Source organism: Humulus lupulus, chromosome 1, assembly GCF_963169125.1.
Source record: "Humulus lupulus chromosome 1, drHumLupu1.1, whole genome shotgun sequence".
NCBI classification, from domain to species: domain Eukaryota; kingdom Viridiplantae; phylum Streptophyta; class Magnoliopsida; order Rosales; family Cannabaceae; genus Humulus; species Humulus lupulus.
The window spans coordinates 138,859,246-138,879,823 of NC_084793.1; the positions used below are offsets into that span (position 1 = coordinate 138,859,246).

A 20,578-nucleotide genomic window follows, 5' to 3' on the forward strand; every position below is an offset into this window, starting at 1 on the left:
TTTTAATGTTATGTTCGGTGTTATCTTAAACTATTCAATAACACATTTTTAGATGCTATAATATTCAAATAATAACATTTAGATAGAGTTTTTGATTATAAATTTGAAATTTAATCTTGTATTTTTTTCATAACACTTTTCAACTGTTACATTTGATTATTTTAATAATATTTTTAGTTTGTTATATTATATAAACCATAACGATTTTTTACGCTTATAATATGCTTTTAAATCATAACATATAGTAATAAAATTTTAAATTTTATTTTGATAAGTATACTTATATGGTTTTTTTTTAATTAAAAGATTTTCATTATTGTATTTTGATAAAAAAAATTCAAAATTAATCATAAAATGTAATTCTCAATAGATTGATAAACCATAAGTATTACATTAAACAATAACTAATTCAAACCATAAATGTGTCTACTTCATGAGATCTTAGTTCTAACTTAAGTTTGAAAGCATAACATAATAAAGTTTTATAATCTTGAACAATTTTTACTTCAAAAATGAAAAATAGAAACAAAACTTTATAGTAATTTTCCTAAACAAGAAAAGTTTTTGGTCATTGAAGATGAGAGAAATACAACATCCATAAAGTTGACCATTACAAAAACAACAATAACAACAACATGATACCAGCCTGCCATCATTTAATTTGGAAAGCCTGAATATACATGCCATTCTCAACATAGAACAAACACTTGTGCAACATTTTCTCAGTAAATTCCGGGGATGACCCTGTACCGAACCTTCTCGCAGTACAATTTCCAGTATTTTCCATACCTACAATAACAATCACATGTCAAGATTTTATGCCTTTATCTGTATGAAAACGCGCAAACCATTATTCATTTAGTCTACTTATTTATTTTTCTCTACACTGGCATCGGTTTGTAAATTGTCTACACCTGTTGGACCAGAAACCACTAACATGATCAGATTTTGTCTCTCCCATACAAGCAAATAAACTAGTAGCACTCGTAAGGTAAGTTACGTGGTTAAAAAGAGCTGGAACAGTCCAGAAAAATGCAGCTAATATTTCTGGGACATAGTGGTTATGAATGAAAGCTAATATTGCACAAGTGGCAGTTATATTTACATGGATCAGCTAAAATTACTTACTTGGATCAGCTAATATTTCTTCTTGGTTATGAACCCCCCGCATTCATAACCAAGAAGAAAAAAAAATCCAGTTAGTTCAGATTTACATGGCAGAGCCTGAAAACGTACCATCCCGAAGTTAAAAGAATGTTGCTTTTTGTTTCCCCAGTTGTGGTAGTGTAAGTGGCAGTTATCTGTGAAACAGAAAGGGAAGAATTATGCAGGATTTAGCAGCAGATATACAGAAAATTGTATGTATAATGAGAACCAAATAACGAGTTTCAGAGAACCATATACCTTTGATGGAGCTTTACCCCAAACCAAAGCTTTGCCATTTGTTCTGCGAAACTCTTGCCTTTGCCTATCACAGTCGTAGTTGATGTATATGCAAAGAATGCCTGCTACTAGGATGTAGAGTGCCAACTGTGACAAAGCAAAGTAGACAACTAAAATTAAGAATTAATTTAACAGGGACAATGGGGAAATAGGACAGAAAAGAAAGTATGGTTGGTTGCAAAAAAAATCAAGTCTACGCTCATCTCATGGGCTTGGCAGCTTACAAACAAAGTTACAAGCATTCAACTTTTGCATTTGGCTGGTAGAATAGATTTGCAGCTTCTAACTCAAATCTAGAATCAAATTGCCAATATACAGCTTTTACAAGCTAATAATAATATTACTGGTGTATACCAAGGGGAGTTAGCTCAAATGGGAAGACATGTGGTTTGCTTCCATAAGGTCTAAAGTTTGAATCCCACCAAGGTATCTACATAGCCATTGCTATAGTTTCCTACTCTCTAGTAATGCAGAAAAGTGTTCACATTTTGAAAAGGTTGAAAAACATTTTGGAACTGTTCCTGAACAAAAGCAGTAATATTACATTTTATTGACCAAATAAACTTAGAATAGAAAACTTTATACCTGAGTTCCAAGGTGTACGGGATGATTGACCAGGTACATGCCAGGAGAAGTATATATAGAAGGCACCCATACAAGGCATCCCCAGCAAATATAAAAACCAGCTGTCAAAATGATAGGTACAATGATCCAAATGAGAGAAAGTATGAACAAACCAAAAGAACGAGAAAGAAGCAATAGATAAATTCAGCACTACAAGAACATTTGTTTAATAATTATTTGGTCTCTTCTAATCACAGTGAAAAATTAGGTAGTAGAAACAATTTATCTGCTAAAATTAAGGCCAAGAATTTGCAACGTCATGGTAGCCAATCCAAGTAATTGGGATCAAATACAGCAATAGATGGAAAAGGTTAAAGGGGAAGTAACTATAATCTTCGAATGGTAACGAAAGTAAGAGACTTTAATGATGATGACTTCATAGAAGACAAGTTATCTTATTTCTATCTCACTTAATTCATAAATATAAGTTATGCTTAGTATGCATTCAAAAAAATAATAAGACATCTAAATTTGTACATGTTCCAAAATATCAAACCATCCAGAAGATTATTGCCAAAATGATGTTTAATAAAATAATGGATAACAAGGATGGAAAGTTAAAATAAAAGGATGTAGAACCTCGATCATGTGCAATATCCATTGTGCTCCAGTATCCAGCTTCCCACCAAAAAAACTTAGTAACATACACCAGCATCAATATGGTATTAACAAGCATTGAATCAGCCACTTTGCCGTTCACTTCATACTGGTAAAAAGAAAAAAGATAGACGTTAAATACTAGGAAAAGAGCTAAAGAGTGTGTCCACAAAGCAATCTGTTGTAGAAGTGTAAAACAGGAAGGTCGGGTCTGATTTAGAGGTAAGAAATAACCACCAGGCCAGCTGCACGGGCACACAGTAAAGTAAGATTAAGTGTTCTTTTTGTTCAAATGAATTATACAGAGAAACAATCCTTGAACAAGAGGGAAAATGATTGGCCGCTGGAAATGGATTGTAGAGATTTTGTGGCAAAGCAACTCAGATTCGTTAATAAAATTTTAACAGTCTAAGTTCACACAATACAATGGCTACACTGCTGCCACATATTTCAAATTGTAAGCGAGCCAAGTTTCAAACCTAAAATGCAATTCATATTGCAACTGGCACATCAACCAACACCATGGACATAAACAAAGTGATGCTGAATTACTGACATAATTAGGCATAATTCACAACTATCCCATAGACGCTACCTGCTTTATGCAATAGGTTACAGCTAGAACTGCCCAAGACATCATTCCAAATCTGCAATTTGTAAAAACTTTAATGTCGAAGTTTTTACCAATGCGAGGATAGAGTTCCATACCCTGCAAAAAGACAATCGAAATTCGAAAGGATATTCAAAAGTTATGGTTTGGGAAAATTTCAATAATGACCGCATACACTTAGTAACCCAGCAGAGTTTAAGCTGCTACAAAGCACATACTCTCTAGCAAAATTGAAATAGTAAAAATGACAACAACAAAAAACTAACAGAAACAAGTAACAACCACCACCACCAAAAATCCACTCAAAGTCCTTTTGACAGTTGACAAGTGGTGCCAAGACTTGTGCTAATTTTATTATTATGATTATTTAAATTAAAAAACTAGATAAATAAAAAAGAAGAAGAAATCAAGCAGAGAACTATTGTGATTTCTAATAGTATTTACATGTGATAGCACAAAGCCCTTGAATAAGACTTAAGAACAACTGATAGGTGAATTATCCTTACAAAGAATGTCACACTCCAAAAATCTAGTCGACAATCCTAAATTTACATGTACCTTCACAACCTTATCTCATTACAGTTTTTTTCTAATTTACCACATCCCAAATTTAATAAACAAGAAAAGCAGAAATCCCAGAAGAATCACACTTACCCAATAGAAATCAATTATGATGTTCCCAGACGAGCCAGAATCAGTGGAAGACGGTGCCACATGGCCCTTAAAACAGAAAGAAAGAGTCTCAAAAATGTATCTCTAAGTTCATATTTGTGAAAGGGGAACAACAATTGTATTACATAACAATTCAAAATCCTTACTTTTATGTATAATAAAATGCAAAAAACCAAGCTTCCGAAAATAAGGGCAGAATATATTTCTCCCAAATGATCATAAACAGTTGAAGGATTGAATATGCCAAACCTGAAGACAGCCAAAAAAAAGTACCAAGATATAATATAGCACATTGCTTATATAAATCCCAAACTGAACAATATAAGCATCTAACTTTCAAAACAGTAATTAACCGGCAACACTGTCCTTTAACTTAAAACAAAGAAATATTTCACTTGGAACATTATGAAATTTCAGAATATCTCATCAGCTAATAAATTCCAACATTTCACAAAGAATTTGTAAATAAGAGTAAAACAGACAAATTAATTAATAACATTGTAATGAATAATGATGCACATTAATCATAGTGAATTAGTGATCACTGCAATAATTCAGAAGGTGAAGTCTGAAAAACAAAATAAGATGAATAAAACCTAAGACATCGGTTTTAAATGAAAAAGATGCTACACAACTGAGTAATACTATAATAACTTCAGGCTCTAAAAGGAATGATCTAACAGAGTTAGTAAAGCAGAACAATACAATTTTCATTTACCAAACAATGTTTATGAATTTCTCATAATTAACTCTAGAGAAAAAGAAACTACTTAAATTATAAATGACTTGCAAGATGAGATGAGATGAAAAGAGACATACTGGCTCATGCAGCACATTAGCAGTTTCAGTCCTGGAAGTCCATTCCTCCGTACCCTTCCAATCCAACCACTTCCATTCATCTCAATCCAACCACTTCCAACAAAATGCTAATATTCTTTTTTTGTATATCTTTCTCTAGTAAAAGAGAATTTCATATTTTTTTTCCATGATCATGCAAATCAAAAACCAACAATTCAAGCTTGTTTTGCAAATTTACCGTTCCCATATTACATCTCTCAATTAAACTCAAAATTCACTTCCCATCTATCAATCTCCTCAATCTTTCGCACAGGAGAACTGATATCAAGAGCCAAATGGAAAATTTTAAACACAATGCTAACCTATAAAATTCAGAGCATGAAAATAAAAAACATGACAAATACATACATGAAGACAATCCAAAGCAGATTCTAAGATTTTCAAGTTCTTTGTCTCAAATGCAAGTCGAAGAGGACTCAACACAAGTTCTGCCACAGACCCCTCCAAAGTATTCCCAGCACTTGCCAAGACAGTGGAAATAGTTGCACTTATGCTCACTGGCTTAGCAACTGGAATAGCCTCGGCATCGTGAGGAACTGTTTGTGACTGGCTTTCCTCTGTTTCAGATTTTGCAGCTCCATCTTCAAGTGAACTGCAACAGAAAGAGATACCATACACAACAATTAAAGGACATCTTATTGTTACAGAGGATTTGATAAGTAAAGTTTTACATGTTAAAGATGTGCTACTTGACCTGATTGCATAAAAAAAAATCAACAGAAATTACACAAGAACAAGTTAAAGATTGTAACAGTTACATTAATCTTTATTTTATTATTATTTTTTTTTTTGGGTGGTGGGGGGGAATAAGAAGTACAAACCTCTCATCACCAGCAACCGATGCAGCTTTGTTTGTCTCACTGGAAGCGGAAGGCTGAACCTGATTGACCTCTTTCGTACCATCTGAGAAAAAATTATTACAACAAAACAAACTAGTGAGTTACACCTTGAATTTTCTCATCTCCAGCTTAATGGACAATTGACATAGTAAGCGGATGTTTGTGATGATGGTGAAATGTACAAACCAAAACAAAACTGTTCATTGCTAATTCTAGTCAATAACAGCCACCTCTAATTTCAATCGCAAACAAGAAAATGCATTCGAAAAAATCGACATTATCACTTTCAAATTGAAAAGAAGCATAACCCAAAAAATTCTGAATAGCCTTCTGAAGTTCTGGATGTTTTTTCCCCGAACATTCTTTCAGCATCGATTCAAATGCCCGTGTAACAAAACCACCAGCTGCACCACCCGCCATTTTTACTTTCTTCAATCAAAATTCCCCTCGTTCCGCAATTCTCCCCAATCTTAAACCAAAAAAACATGTGAATCAAAAGGACGCCTGACTGAAATTAGCATCAACCAGAAACAAATGCCGAGAACTCGGATCGAAAGCCATTGAGCCAAGATCCGATAAAGGAAAGAACAGCTATAGATGAGCAATTGCAGAGACATGGAGAGAGACACTTACCTTAGACTTTTGCAAGTTGCGAAAGAGAGATCTGAAAAGGAGGAGAGGAGAGTGTATTAGATCTGGTGATCTGGTACGGTTATAGAGTGTGTTTCACTCTTCTTCTCCTACTGGCTACTGGTCTTCTCTCGCGGAGCTCGGAGCGAAGCCTCGGACATTTCCAATTGCCACCGTTGGCTGGATTGAGAGGAGGGACTTTTGAGAGGGAAATTTCATATAGAAGCACCTGTACCCTTCCATTCATCCGTCGGTCATGCGAGAAAGAGAGAGAGAGACCGAGGGGAGAGGCGTGAGGCACTATACCCTTCCATTCATCCGTCGGCCATGCAAGAGAGAGAGAGAGAGAGAGACCGAGGGGGAAAGGCGTGAGGCACTATACCCTTCCATTCATCTGTTGGCCATGCGAGAGAGAGAGAGAGAGAGACCGAGGGAAGAGGCAGACCGAGGGGAGAGGCGTGAGGCGAGAAGGTTATGGTAGAGAGAGAGAGACAGAGGGGAGAGCATTTGCTTTCGTTTTATGATATTAGAGAATGAAAATGTGAGTTAAGAGTTGGGGAAAAAGTAAAAGCGGGTGTTTTAACAAAAAAATTCATTTGCCGCCCCTTTTTTTCTCTTCCGTGTTCTACCCATTTGGCTAATCATCAATAATAGCGTTTTTTAAATTATGTAATATTTTAATGTAATATTTAGTCAAATTTGTTGTAGTGTGTGGCGACCCCAGTGGCTAGCTCAGACATTTATAAACGTCATTAGGACATGTTAATGCCCGAGGACTCTAGTCGGAGTGAGGGTCCTCCTAGGTGAGACCTTGACTCTGACAGGGCCGTGGGTGCCTTGATAGATTACTCTTCGAGGTTTGTCCTCAGAGATGGAGGTTCTCCTGCTCGGACAATTAAGGCGAGGGCTCTCGTCTCCTAGTCGTCCCACATGTCCGAGGTCTTGGTTCTCAGACCTAAGATAAGGTGCAACGTGTCAGCAAATGTGGGTTTTCAAAGCCTGAGGATCATGTGACAACCTTTATGGGCGATTCGTCAATAGAGTTGTCGAGTGTACGACTCGACAATTCGCACACCCACTACGCAGTCTAACATGGAGGTACTTACAGCACGCCCTGACAGCACTTGAGACATGTTCCCTATAAAGTAGATGCTTTTCTGTAGTGGGCCCCGCAGATCTCGCTTGGGCCGTGGTCTCTATTCAATGCTGCCCAATGCATGGGTATTAATCCCGCCAATAATAGGAGAATTTGTATTAATGACCCCAACCTCTATAAATAGGGCTGGGAGTCTCATTGTAAAGGGACCGGTTTTTTAGAAAGAAAATACTTTGTACTCAGAGCAATCTAAACGCTGCCTGAGAATACACCATTGAAGCTTGCCCTCACAAGCTTCTAATTCTCTTAATACCAGAGACTCGTGGACTAGGGTTCTTTTATAATTTGAACAACATAAAAATCCTTGTGTTTGATTCGCTTATTTCTTTTATCTCTCTTCTTACGGTTGATAGCGAAAAAGGCAGTCAACATTTTGGTGCTTTCATTGAGAGGTTGAAGAAAGCATTTGAAACACTCACAGCCATGGTAACTACATGAAGAAACATTATAGATGACATGCTCCCTCCTACAGGAGTTGAAGGAGGAGAACCCAGTCGAAAACCACCCCAGGACGTGCTTGAGATGATGGAGGACTACGAAGAATATGCTGAGTATGACGACGAAGATAATAGTGTCGACCAGGGGTATTATGATAAAGAATACCCTCATCCCATGGACGCGGAAGAGACACCGGAGGTGGTGGTGCTCCCTGAGCAGGTGGCCACTCAACAATAAAAGATCGATGCTCAAGAGGGTAATATTGCAGCCCTATAGGAGATGGTACTTGCCATGAAGGTCACTTTTGCAGCCCAGGGCTACGAGTGGACCCCAATGGAAACGTACTTGCCGGGCACCCAACTGGAGTGCCACCTGCACACCCCGTTGGAGTGCCACCTGTCAGTGCCGCTGGAGTTCCTCTCGAGCACCCGGTTGCAGAGGCTCGAGATCCGCCAGTTGAGGTGCCCGCAAGGCACCCAACAAGAGTTAGAAACCCGATGCCACTGCAGGACCATGGTAAGGGAAAAACTGATGATAATCCTACTCAGAAGTAGAAGAGGGCTCGTCAAGAACCAGGGGGCCACCAGGTTCCTCAACAGGTTGGCAAAGGTAATGACCCTGGGCCCCGAGGGCATCGCCAGGCAGGCAGCGCCCGTGGAGCTCGGGGCATTCCCCCCAAACGTTCCTATATGAATTAGGCGAGGCCTGGAGCTGGTGTCCCCTCAGGACCTAACCAGCCCCGTAGGAATAACGGCCCAGGGATCTGCCCGAGGAATGACCCACAAAAATGATAATGTGGCATCAGTATCTCGGTAAACGAAAACGTCGAGTCTGATGGAGAGAACGACGTGGCTCGTCCAGAGGATAACAACGCGTTTCGAGGATAGGCCGACCTGCGACACAACCTTAATGCCTGGAGATGCAATAAGGCTGGAGGACGCGAGCCTGTGGGGAGAGGCCCGTCAGATCTCCGAGATAATCTCAATGCTCGGAGAAAAGATAACTCGGCTCAGAGTGTCAACCGGGATCGTGACCTGCTCCGCGCGGAGTGAGAAAGTTTGAAGCAGATAATGCTCAGGATGGCCAGGCGGCAAGACCATGAATTTGACTCGGAGGATGAAGAGGTGGAGCCATGTGCCCCTCACCTTGTTGAGGCCCCGCTATCACTAGGATTCAAAATGCCATCCATACTGCCCTATGACAGTGGTTGGGATCCCACAAACCACCTGTCTAAGTTCAACAGGTTAATGTCAGTGCATCGTGTCTCTGACGACGCTAAGTTTCATGTGTTCCCGATCACCCTGACGGGGCCATCAGATGAATGGTTTAAAAAGCTCTGACTAGGGTCCATTGAATCATGGCACCAATTATCATCTGCCTTTAGAAGACAATTTATAGGAGTTCGAAAGGTAAGCTTAGAGGTCAACGCCCTGGCCAACATAAAGCAAGGGCCCTTCAAGACGCTCAAGGCCTACATCAAGCGCTTCAAGGAGGAAGCAACGAGAACTAAAAAGGTCGATGATAGCCAGCAGTTGATGGCATTACAAGCTGGCATCCGTGCAGGGTCCCCACTTTGGGATGATTTCCACTTTGGCATCCGTGAAGGGGATGCTGGCGTCTCGACGACTTCATTCGCCGAGCACAAGAATACATAAGCTAGAAGCATGCCCAGATTGGGGCATTAAGAGCATCAGCCATTTTCCCTACATCGGCTGCGCCTGGCCCCATGGCTTCAGGGATCCAATATTCCCCCTATGTTCCCGTCCAACAGAGCTCGGGAGGTGTCCAACCCAGCCAGAGCGCCACACCTTCCGGTTATAGCGTCATGTCCGCTCCGGGCTTTGGTATGGCTCTGGCAGGGTTCGGGGCAACGCCCATTGGATATAGTGATTTTCAGTATGCATTCAATGCTGGAGTTGTTGCCCCTCCCAGCCTGCTGAATCCAGTTGAGCTCCCAACGGCAGTAGGCGTGGAGGGAAAGGTAAGGGCCAGAAACCCAGGGGGAGCGGAACCACACAGCCCAAGCAGGGAGTCACCTCAGGCAAGAAGTATGTCTCACGATATTCCGAGTACACTGGCTTGGTAAACTCTCGAGAAAATATCTTCATGGCCATGACACAACACGTTCATTATAGGAAGTCATAGCCCATCCGAAGAGACAGAGATAGGAGGGACCCTGTCAAGTTTTTTTGTTTCCACAACGACATAGGGCACCACACCAATGAGTGCCGAAAACTCAAGGATGAGATTGAGAATCTCATCAAGCTGAGACACCTCCACCAATATGCCAAGGGTGGATCACGCCCAACACAACCTCTCGTGGCAGGAATGGTGGTTCCACTTGTTGCACCACAAGTCCCAGCAGTAGCTCCTGAAGCCCCCAACATCCAATGGCCCAAGGACCTCCTCTGGTAAACAGGTGGGTAGGAACCATCTTAGGAGGGCCTCACTTGGGGGACACTTCACGAAGCTCGCAGAATAGGTATGCGCGAGCTTTGAATTTTGATGATGAGGTCATGGATTTGGCCCAACTGCCTGCCCAAACGCCACGAATGACTGACCAAGTCATAACATTCTCTGAGGACGACGCTCGGAGAGTACATTTCTCACATCACGACCCGTTGGTGATTGAGAGACAAATCTCCAACAAAATGGTGGCGTAGATTCTGGTAGACAACGGGAGTTTGGTGAACATCTTGTTTAAGTCAGCCTTCAAGAAGATAAGGCTGATCACGACAGACTTGTCCCCATGTGCCTTGACATTCTATGGATTCTCGAGAGAAGCCCTCATCCCGATGGGGCAGATAAAGCTCCCTGTGACGCTTGGAGAGGTACCTCACCAAGCCTTCAAATACTGCACCTTCATGGTGGTGGACTGTTCCTCGGCATACAATGCCATCTTGGGACGACTTGCCCTGGTAGAGTTCGGGCCTGTCACCTCCATCTGTCATCTATGCATGAAGTTCCCCATGGATGTAGGTATTGGAACGGTCTGTGGTGACCAGAAAGAGGGAAGACATTGTTATAATGTCTCCCTCAAGGCTCCCGTAATTGTGGTAAGGGAGGTATGTCCCGAGAAGCTTGAGACCTCGGAGGTACAAGCTATCCAGCAGTTGGGGCCTGACGAGTTAGATCCAAGGGTTCAAGAAGAGAGGTCCATCAAACCGATAGAGGAGGTGGAGGAGTGTAGCGTCCCAAATTTGCTAATAAGGCTTTGGGCCTTGATTAGTGTGCCTGAAGGGCAATAAGTGATTTATTATATGAATATGTGAATTTGATGAGTATGTGATTAGAAATGCATGTTTAGGTGAATTAAATATGTATGTGGGCCCCATTTGGTTATTAGGGGCATGTTTATAATTTTAGCCTATTCAGGGCATAAATGCAATATTTGTGATTATTGTGAATATTGTGATATATTTGTGTTGCACGATCCGAGACAGTCCTAGGGAGCGGTTTAGCTAGAAAGTCACAACAGGGTCGAATACCCGACTCGGGGCGAGTTGAGGGGTATCTCGAGCATTAGACATTTTATTGGGTTATCGGGTTATGAAAATAAATATTTGGAGATATATTTGAAGTTAGAACGTTTAGGAGGGATTATCAGGGAAATTTACCATTTTTCCCTTGGGGATGTTTTTGGTACCCCGAGCCTTGAAGGTAACTTAAGAGACCAAAGTTAAGTAAACAAAACTTGGAAGCATTCAGAAACTTAGTGAACTGACCCTCTCCCTATCTTGGAGTTTTCTCTCTCTTTGGAAGCTTGAAGACTTTGATCTATTAGGGAATTTGGGCTTGCTTATCAAGAGAATTGAAGCTGACACTAATTAAGGATTAGCTCAAGGGAAAAGCTATCAGTCGAGGTAAGGATTCTAGCACTTAATTAACTGAGTTATGCTGAGTTTTTTTGGTGTTTCAAAGTTATGCATGTAAGCTAGGTGGTGGATCACTCTTGAGTATCTAGATGAGGTTTGGGGTTAATTCTTGTTAGGTTTTGTTGCTGAGATTATAGTAGAACTTTGTGGTGAATGAATTGGATTGTTAGATTGATTTTGGGGTAAATTGGCTTGGTTTTGGTGGTGAAAATGGAGGATTTTTCTTGGTTCAAAGGGTCGAGCCGCGGCATTGTTCTTGTTGAGCCACGACCCTCTAGAACAATTGGGAGGCCAGGAAGGATGGCGGGCCGCGGCGCACATGGCTTGTTTTGTGGGTTGGGGTTTCTGGTTGAGGCGGGCCACGACATGGGATCTTGGGGCTGCGACGCTTAGTGGGTTTTTAGAACCCAAGGAGGTTTTAGGCTCGGGAATCTAAAAGTTAAGGCTCGAGATGGATTTTATCACCCGGATTGATAGAATTCAAGGTCCCGGAGATTATAATTATAACCCAAAGTTATTTAATGGATTACAACTTGATGGATGAATGTTATTGATGCGTTGTGGCTAGGTTTTCAGCGAGGCTCGGACTAGGGGATTATGCTTGGGATATCGGTGCTCGGAAAGCTTGGGACACATGTAAGAAAACTATTGTACCCATAGAGAAGAGCGTGGCCCTATAGTTTTTATTGCAGGGCACGACCCTATGTGGTTATGATGCAGGGCATAGCCCTATTGTGTATGCTTTATTTGTTTAAGTGTTTTTTAAGTTTATGCTATGTGTTGCTTATCTGTAAATGTATGGCGAAGGCCGAGAACGGCAAAGGTCGAGAACGGCCAGGGTCGGGAACGACAAGGCCGAGTATGGCAAGGGGCCGGGAGCAGCGTTAAGCACGCAGAGTGCGAGTTGCCAGGGTGAGACCCCTATTGGATACCTGGGATATCCTCATGGTGTATACTACGAACCCAGAGCCTGGTAAAGCGCCTGGAACGGCATGGCCGTTATGTGTTTAGCCTGTTGGCGGTTTAATTATATGCTGGTTGATAGATATGCATATAATTATTGCTTGTGTGGAGTTTTCTTGTTGGGCTTTGGCTCCCAGGTGCTCTATGGTGCAGGTAAGAGCAAGGGGAAGATCGACCAACCATGAGTATGGAGAGCATGAAGTGACGTGTACATGTTTGGCCTGCCTAGCTGCCACGACCAGGGGTATTTTTGGGAGATGTTTTGTATTGGTACGAATTTTGTCGTTTAGTCAACTTTAATAATATTTTTGAGTTGTAAATATTTCCAAACAGTATTTTGGGATCCCAAATGTTTAACGCTTATAATTTTTAGTGAATGATTACATTTTAAAGTTATATGACTTTTATTATAGTTTAGCTACAATTTTAATCTAAAACCTCAGTTAGCGAGTTAATTGCACGTTTTAAACCTACTTAGTAACGAGTCTAAGGCAGTAGGGTGTTACAACTTGGTATTAGAGCGAGCCAAGGTTTATGGTTCTTGGAAATTGATCGAACATGTACGCTCGATGTCAGTGACAAGCTCGACTCAGGGTTGGTTGGTAAATATTGAATTATATGTTTGATTATGTGTTTAAATGCCCTGTATGCCTGATTATTTTTATATAGAGCATGATGAATCTGTTAACATGTGCATGATGCTAGGGCATGGCCCGTTGAGTGTTGTATGCTATTTTTGCTTTGTGGAATTCTATTATGGTTGGGTGATGTGAATTGGGAGGTGATTTTGGATGTTGTTATCATGCTTGATGAGCGGCGTTGTTTTTTGCAGGTATATTGTTGAGATGCCTCAAAAATCATCTAGACTCCGCGGCAGTAGGGCCGAGGATGACAACCGGGGTCAAGACCGTCCACCTGCCCCACAGAATTTGCAACAGATTTTTGCCGAAATGGAAGATAGACTGCATCAAACAGAAGAAGAACTTTGATAGCTGAGGCAGCAGGCCCCTCCTCAGGCCACTGGGTTGTCATTTCAGCAGGCTGTGGCGCCAGTGCCAATTCAGCCTGTTATGGAGAATAAGTGGAAACCTTTGTATGAGAGGTTTAGGAAGCAACATCCTCCTACCTTCAAGGGTGGACCAGACCCACTGTGGCCAGAGTAGTGGACGAATATGATTTCCCCCATCTTGGATTTTATGAGGGTGGTAGGAAACGAGAGGGTAGCCTGTTCCAGCTACATGTTCAGAGAGGATGCCCGCATCTGGTGGGATGTAGTGACTCAGAGAAGGAATGTTGCAGTTATGACTTGGGAGGAGTTCAGAAACATCTTTAATGAGAAATATTACAGTGTTGCAGTCCGAGCTGCAAAGGTTGACGAGTTTATCAACCTGACTCAGAATCGGTTGACAGTTACTGAGTATGCCTTGAGATTTGACCAATTGGCGAAGTTCGCGCCAGATTTGGTGCTGACTGATGCGGCTAGAAGGGATCAGTTTGTGCATGGATTGAATGTTATGATCGCCCATGATGTTAAGATTACTTTGGATCCAGAGACTACTACATATGCCCAGGTAGTGGACAAGGCCCTTATGGCTGAGGGAGCCGAGGATCAGATTTGGAGAGAGAGAGCACTGTTAGGCGTGATGCCAAGAGGACGGTGCCTCCTTTTACTAGATCCAGTCGGGGTAGTGGCCCCATTGAATAGAAGAGAAAGGCCCCAGATTATTTTGTTCCTCCTAGCTTGGATAGGAGGGCACGAAGTGCTTTTTGTGGCCGTCAGGGATGAGGTGACAACTGGAGGAGTTTTCTAGTGTGTCCTCGATGCAGACGTTGACATCAGGGAGAGTGCAGGATCAGGGCGTGCTTTATCTATGGGAGTATCAATCATCTGAAGAAGGACTACCCACAGGCCAGGAAAGAGGGGTCGAAGCAGGGTGCAGCCTCGCTCCTACCAGAGTATTCACCTTGACTCAGACTGAGGCGGAGTCTAGCCCCTCGGCCGTGATAGGTCAGGTTTCTAGTGTTGGTTCTTCTTATACTGCGTTGATTGATTCGGGAGCTACCCATTCATTTGTGTCTACTAGAGTGATAGATCAACTATGTAGACCTAGTGATTTGTATGTTAGGGGTTTTCAGACTTTGTTGCCAACTGGGGAATTGGTGGTCTCTAGAAGATGGATTAGAGCATTGCCAGTAGAGATAGACGGTAGAGAATTTTCTGTTGATCTGATTGAGCTAGTGATGGATGACTTTGATATGATTCTAGGGATGGATTGGTTATCGATGTATGGGGCGACGATTGATTGCAAGCGCAGGATGGTGACTTTTGAACTAGAAGGGGATGTACCCTTTGTATTTGTGGGGATAGTCAATGGACCGCGAGTACCTATGATTTAAGCACTGAAGGCTAGAGACCTGATGTACGAAGGTTGCATATGATTCCTAGTGAACATTGTGGATACCTCTAGGGTTGTGTCAGTTGGACCAAGTGAGACCAGATTGGTATGTGAGTTTCCAGATTTATTTCCAACGGATTTGCCAGGGTTGCAGCCACAGCGGGAGATAGAGTTTGTTATAGAGTTAGCGCAAGGGGCGGAGCCAGTATCTAGGACACCTTATAGAATGGATCCAACATAGTTAAAGGAATTGAAGATTCAGTTGCAGGAGTTACTGGATTTGGGGTTCATCAGACCGAGTTTCTCGCCTTGGGGTGCTTCGGTGTTGTTCGTCAAGAAGAAGGATGTATCTCTTAGGATGTGTATTGACTACAGGGAGCTGAACAAGTTGAACATCAAGAACAAGTTCCCATTACCTAGAATCGATGATTTATTTCACCAACTATAGGGAAAGACAATGTTTTCTAAGATTGATCTCCGGTCAAGTTACCATCAGCTAAGGATTAAAGAGGAGGACATACCAAAAACCTCTTTCTGCACAAGATATGGACATTATGAATTCCTGGTTATGTCTTTTGGATTAACCAACACCCCAGCATCTTTTATGGACATGATGAATAGGCTTTTCAAGGACTATTTGGAAAAGTTTGTGATTGTGTTTATTGATGACATATTGGTGTACTCTCAGTTAGATACAAAGCATGAGTAGCATCTATGTTTAGTATTGCAGTGGTTGAGAGAGCATAGGTTATATGCTAAGTTCATCAAGTATGAGTTTTGGCTACTGCAAGTCACGTTTCTCGGCCATATTGTCAGTATGGAGGGGATTCTGGTTGACCCAAGTAAGATTGAGGCAGTGAGAGATTGGCCTAGACCGAATAGTGTTCCTGAAGTAAGGAGTTTTCTGGGGTTGGCAGGTTATTATCAGCGGTTCGTTAAGGGGCTCTCCAGGATGGCCATACCTTTGACTGAATTGATGAGGAAGAAGACTAAGTATGTGTGGACGGACAGGTTTGAAAACAGTTTCAAAGAATGGAAGCGGTGGCTGATCACTGCTCCAGTATTGAGTCTGCCGACAGACAATGAGAAGTTTGTGGTTTATTGTGACGCTTCCAGACAGGGTATAGGGTGTGTGCTGATGCAAGCTGGAAAGGTGATAGCCTATGCATCAAGAAAGTTAAAGGAGTATGAACAGAGATATCCCACGCATGATCTGGAGTTGGCAGTAGTGGTATTTGCACTTAAGGTTTGGAGACACTACTTGTATGGTGAGAAGTGAGAGATATACATTGACAATAAGAGTTTGAAGTACTTCTTTACTCAAAAGGATCTGAATATGCGCCAGAGACGGTGGATGGAATTGGTAAAGGATTATGATTGTGATATCCTATACCATCCTGGGAAAGCTAATGTAGTGACTGATGCATTGAGTCAGAAGGGCCTAGGACAATTGTTCAGTTCGAGATAGATATCTGATGAGTTAGCTGAAGAGATGACTAGAGCGGGTATAGAGTTGGTGGTTGGTCGGTTAGCCAACACCACTCTTCAGTCTAATTGAGAGGGCACAGAGAGAGTGTCTTATTGGAGCGGCTAATGACTTTTCTTTCTCGAAGATGGGATTACTGAAGTACAAGGGTCAGATCTGTGCCCTGATGGATCCTGGCATCCGGCGAGAGATCTTGGATGAATCTCATACCACTCCTTATTCTTTACATCCATGTATGACGAAGATGTATCAAAATTTGAGAACCTTGTATTGGTGGTCAGGAATGAAGAGGGACGTGGTGGATTATGTGGCTAGATGCTTAACTTGTCAGCAGGTAAAGGCTGAACATACAACTCTAGGGATTCCAGAGTGGAAGTGGGAGGATATCACCATGGACTTCGTGGTTGGTTTGCCGAAGACCATGGGACAGCATGACTCAGTGTGGGTGATTGTAGATAGGTATACCAAGTCCACCCACTATTTACCTGTCAGGATGACTTATATTGTGGAGCAGTATGCCGAGTTGTATGTGAACGAAATTGTTTGACTTCATGGGGCTCCGAGGTTGATAGTATCCAACAGGGACCCCACCTTCACCTCCAAGTTTTGGGAGAGTCTGCAAAAGGCTATGGGCACCAAGTTGAAGTTTAGTACAACTTATCATCCTTAGACGGACAGACAGTCTGAGAGGATGATTTAGATACAAGAAGATATGCTATGAGCCTGTGTGCTGGATTTTGGGGGATCTTGGAGTAAGTATCTCCCTTTGATTAAGTTTTCATACAACAACAGTTATCAGGCAACTATCGGAATGGCTCCGTATGAGATGCTATATGGGAGGATGTAACGACCCAAAAAAATCACTATTAAGGCTTAAGGGCCTTGATTAGTCTGTCGGGAGGGCATAATTGGTTTATGTGTGAATTAGATAATTAATGCATGATTCCATGATAAGTATGCTTATATTATTATATGGATATATGAAATGCATGTCTAAGAGTACTAGTATGCATGTAGGCCCTGTTTAGCCTAAAAGGGTATATTAGTAGTTTTAGCCCGTTGAGGGCATAAATGTGATTATATGTTATGGTTGTGAAGACAAAACTATTTTGTGGATATATCTGCAGCATGCCACTTGAGGTGATCCTAGGGAGCCAATTAGCGGGAAAGTCACAACGGGACCCAATACCAGACTTGGGGCGAGTCAAGGGGTATTCTGGGTATTAGATGGTTATTTGGGTTATCGGGTTGTGGAAATAAATAATTGGAGATATATTTGAGGTTAGAAAGCCTAGGTGGAAATATTGGGGAAGTTTACCATTTTTCCCACGGGGACGTTTTTGGTACCCCGAGCTTTGGGATTAACTTAAGTAAGATAAAACAAAGAAGGAATTAGCTAGAACCACCCAAACCGACCCTTCCTTCTTCTCTCAGCTCAATTCTCTCTCTCTCTCTCAAGGAACCATTGAAACTAAGGAAGATTGGGCTGGAAATTCAGAGGTTTGAGCTGGAATCTTGGGGGTATCTTTGTAGCAATCTGAAGGCTCAGACTAGTAATTTAGGTAAGTGTTGAATTGTAGTATAGCTGATTAAATTCTATAGTTCTAGTTGGGTTCTAAGAGTTTTTGGGTTTTGAAATTGAAGACTGAATTGGAGCTAAGGACTTGGGAGTTAGCTCAACAATTGCTTGGTGGATTGGTTCTTCAGTGAAGGTAAGCTCTAATTTATAGTTTAGCATCAAAATTATGTGTTCTCTTTACTGGTTTTAGTGTGCTTGAGCTTATGGGTTACAGAGATTAAAGTGTAATTTTTATGAGTTTCTAAGGTAGGTTTTTGTTGGGTTTTGCTGCTGGGAACATGTTAGGATGTTTATGATAGTTGAATTGTATCATTAGAATGGTTTTGGGTGGATTTAAGTGAGGTTTGATTGTTAAAAATGGTGGGTTTTATAGGTTCGAAGGGGTCGGGCCGCGACTCAGTTCTTGGTGTGCCGCGGCCCTCTGGTGCAAATGGGAGCTGAGGAAGAGGGGCGAGTCGTGGCATGGGGAGTGTTGGACCGCGGCCCATGTCTGCTATTTGGTGAGGCTGGGCCTCTGGATAGGGGCAGGCTGCGACATAGAAAGCTTGGGTCGCGACTCTTAAGGGCATTTTTGGCCTTATGGAGATTTTAGGTGCGGGAACTTAACCTAGGGTGCTCGGGATCGATTGCACTATCATGTTTGGTGGAATTCGTTGTCTTGGAGCATAGAACTTAGTCCAGAAACCTTTATACAATTATTATTGATGGAATCCCTTATCTAGGTTGTGACTAGGTGTAAGCTAGGGCTCAGGAAACAGATCGTGCTCAAGGGTCATCTCTCGTAATCAGAACACTTGGAATTAAAGGTAATAAAATTGCATCCGGTTGTGAGTTTATGACGGGACTAAGGGTTCCTTATTCTTGTATGCATTATGTAAGGTGGTATTATGCCATGTGAATATTAAACAAACGACCTAAGAGTGTCAGAGTTTACATTGGTGCACAGGGCGCGGCTCAACCATTAGTAGTTGAGGACAACTTAATATTCACTGAGCTCGGTTTAAGCTGACTAGAGTCAGTGGGGTAAACTGAGGGTGCGACCGAAGGGTGTCGACCCTGATTATTGTGTGATTTGGTTATCGTTGTTAACTGATGAATGTGATATGCTTAATAATTGAGTATTAGTTTTGGATTACCTGGTTATGTCTACAGATTATGTGATTAATACGGACTGCCAAGTGTATGAACATGCTTAAAGAGTTATCTTATTATTATCATTGTTTGTGCTATGATGTTATATTTTCTTGCTGGGCCTTGGCTCATGAGTGCTACGTAGTGCAGGTAAAGGCAAGGGTAAGCTTGATCAGCCCTAACTTGGAGAACTCTAGGGGCGGAATGTACATGACTAGCTGCTCGGCCGCCACGGTTGAGGGAGGGACACGAACAGGAGGACCGTAAATGTCTATTTTTCCTTAGAGTTGCTAGCAGTTGTTTATACTTTGAAATTTTGTAACTGTCCTTCAAACGTTATTTCTTTTGGGATCCCATTTACAAAACGTTTATTTATATGAGATGTATCTTTTATGACCAAAACCCTTTTAACCTTAGATCATTAATGGTCTTAGGAACACGTTTTCAACTAATAGAATTGGTTAGCAAGTCTTGCACTTTTACAAATACACAATGTAATGGTCTTGGCTACCCAGGGCGTTACAACTTGCTATCAGAGCGTCCTATGTTTAAGGGTTTCTGAAGATTGGCTAGACTTTCTCATTCGCCGCTAAAGACAAGCTCGGTTCAGGGTTTGATAAATGTGTATATTTGTTTAAATGCTTAAGTGATTGGAAAGTAGTATGATTGTTGTTATCTGTTGGATTAATAGGAAGCATGAGATACTGATAGAGCCTGGCTCTTGATTGTTGTGTGACAATATTGAGGCATGCTTATTAGCATTGCTATGCATGTAAATGAATATTTGAAATGATTAGTTGCATATTGCGTATATATGGATGAATATATGGATGGATGTCTATATCTTGACTGTTGTGTGTTGATGTTGAGGCATGCTTATTAGCATTGCTGGTGCATGTGGATGAATATTTGGATGAACTGTCATATCTTGATTGTTTGTGATTGATTGTGTTCCATTGGTGGATTTTGGAAAGGCTTTTACCCTGTCATTATGGTCTGATTGCCAAGTCATTGAATGCAGATTAACTTAGATAGCTATGCGTCCAAGGAAACTACGCGACTAGACGGCACTAGGTCTGAGACTGGAGGTGATGACCAGGGCCAGATCCCTCTGCCAGCCCTTGAGAACTGGCAGCAAATTATGGCAGAGATGCAAGCGCGGCTTTAGAGCCAAGATGAATAGATCCGTCTTCTACTACAGCAGGCTCCGTTAGGGAGTGCTTCACCGATTGTGCTACCTGTAGTGGCACCAGTTATTAAGCCAATGGAAGTTGGGAACAA

The 20,578-nt window shown here is 41.7% G+C and overlaps 1 long non-coding RNA gene and 1 pseudogene across 1 annotated transcript; both read right to left on the reverse strand.

Annotated features, from left to right (window-relative positions):
* Positions 1-480: 480 nt before the first annotated feature.
* On the reverse strand, positions 481-4,845 carry LOC133822622 (7-dehydrocholesterol reductase-like; annotated as a pseudogene).
* Positions 4,846-4,859: 14 nt separating this feature from the next.
* Positions 4,860-5,827, reverse strand: LOC133818994 (uncharacterized). Its single transcript, XR_009886212.1, has 2 exons — positions 5,626-5,827; positions 4,860-5,396 (listed from the first exon to the last, which is right to left on the reverse strand). It is a non-coding gene; the product is annotated as an uncharacterized LOC133818994 (long non-coding RNA).
* Positions 5,828-20,578: the final 14,751 nt, after the last annotated feature.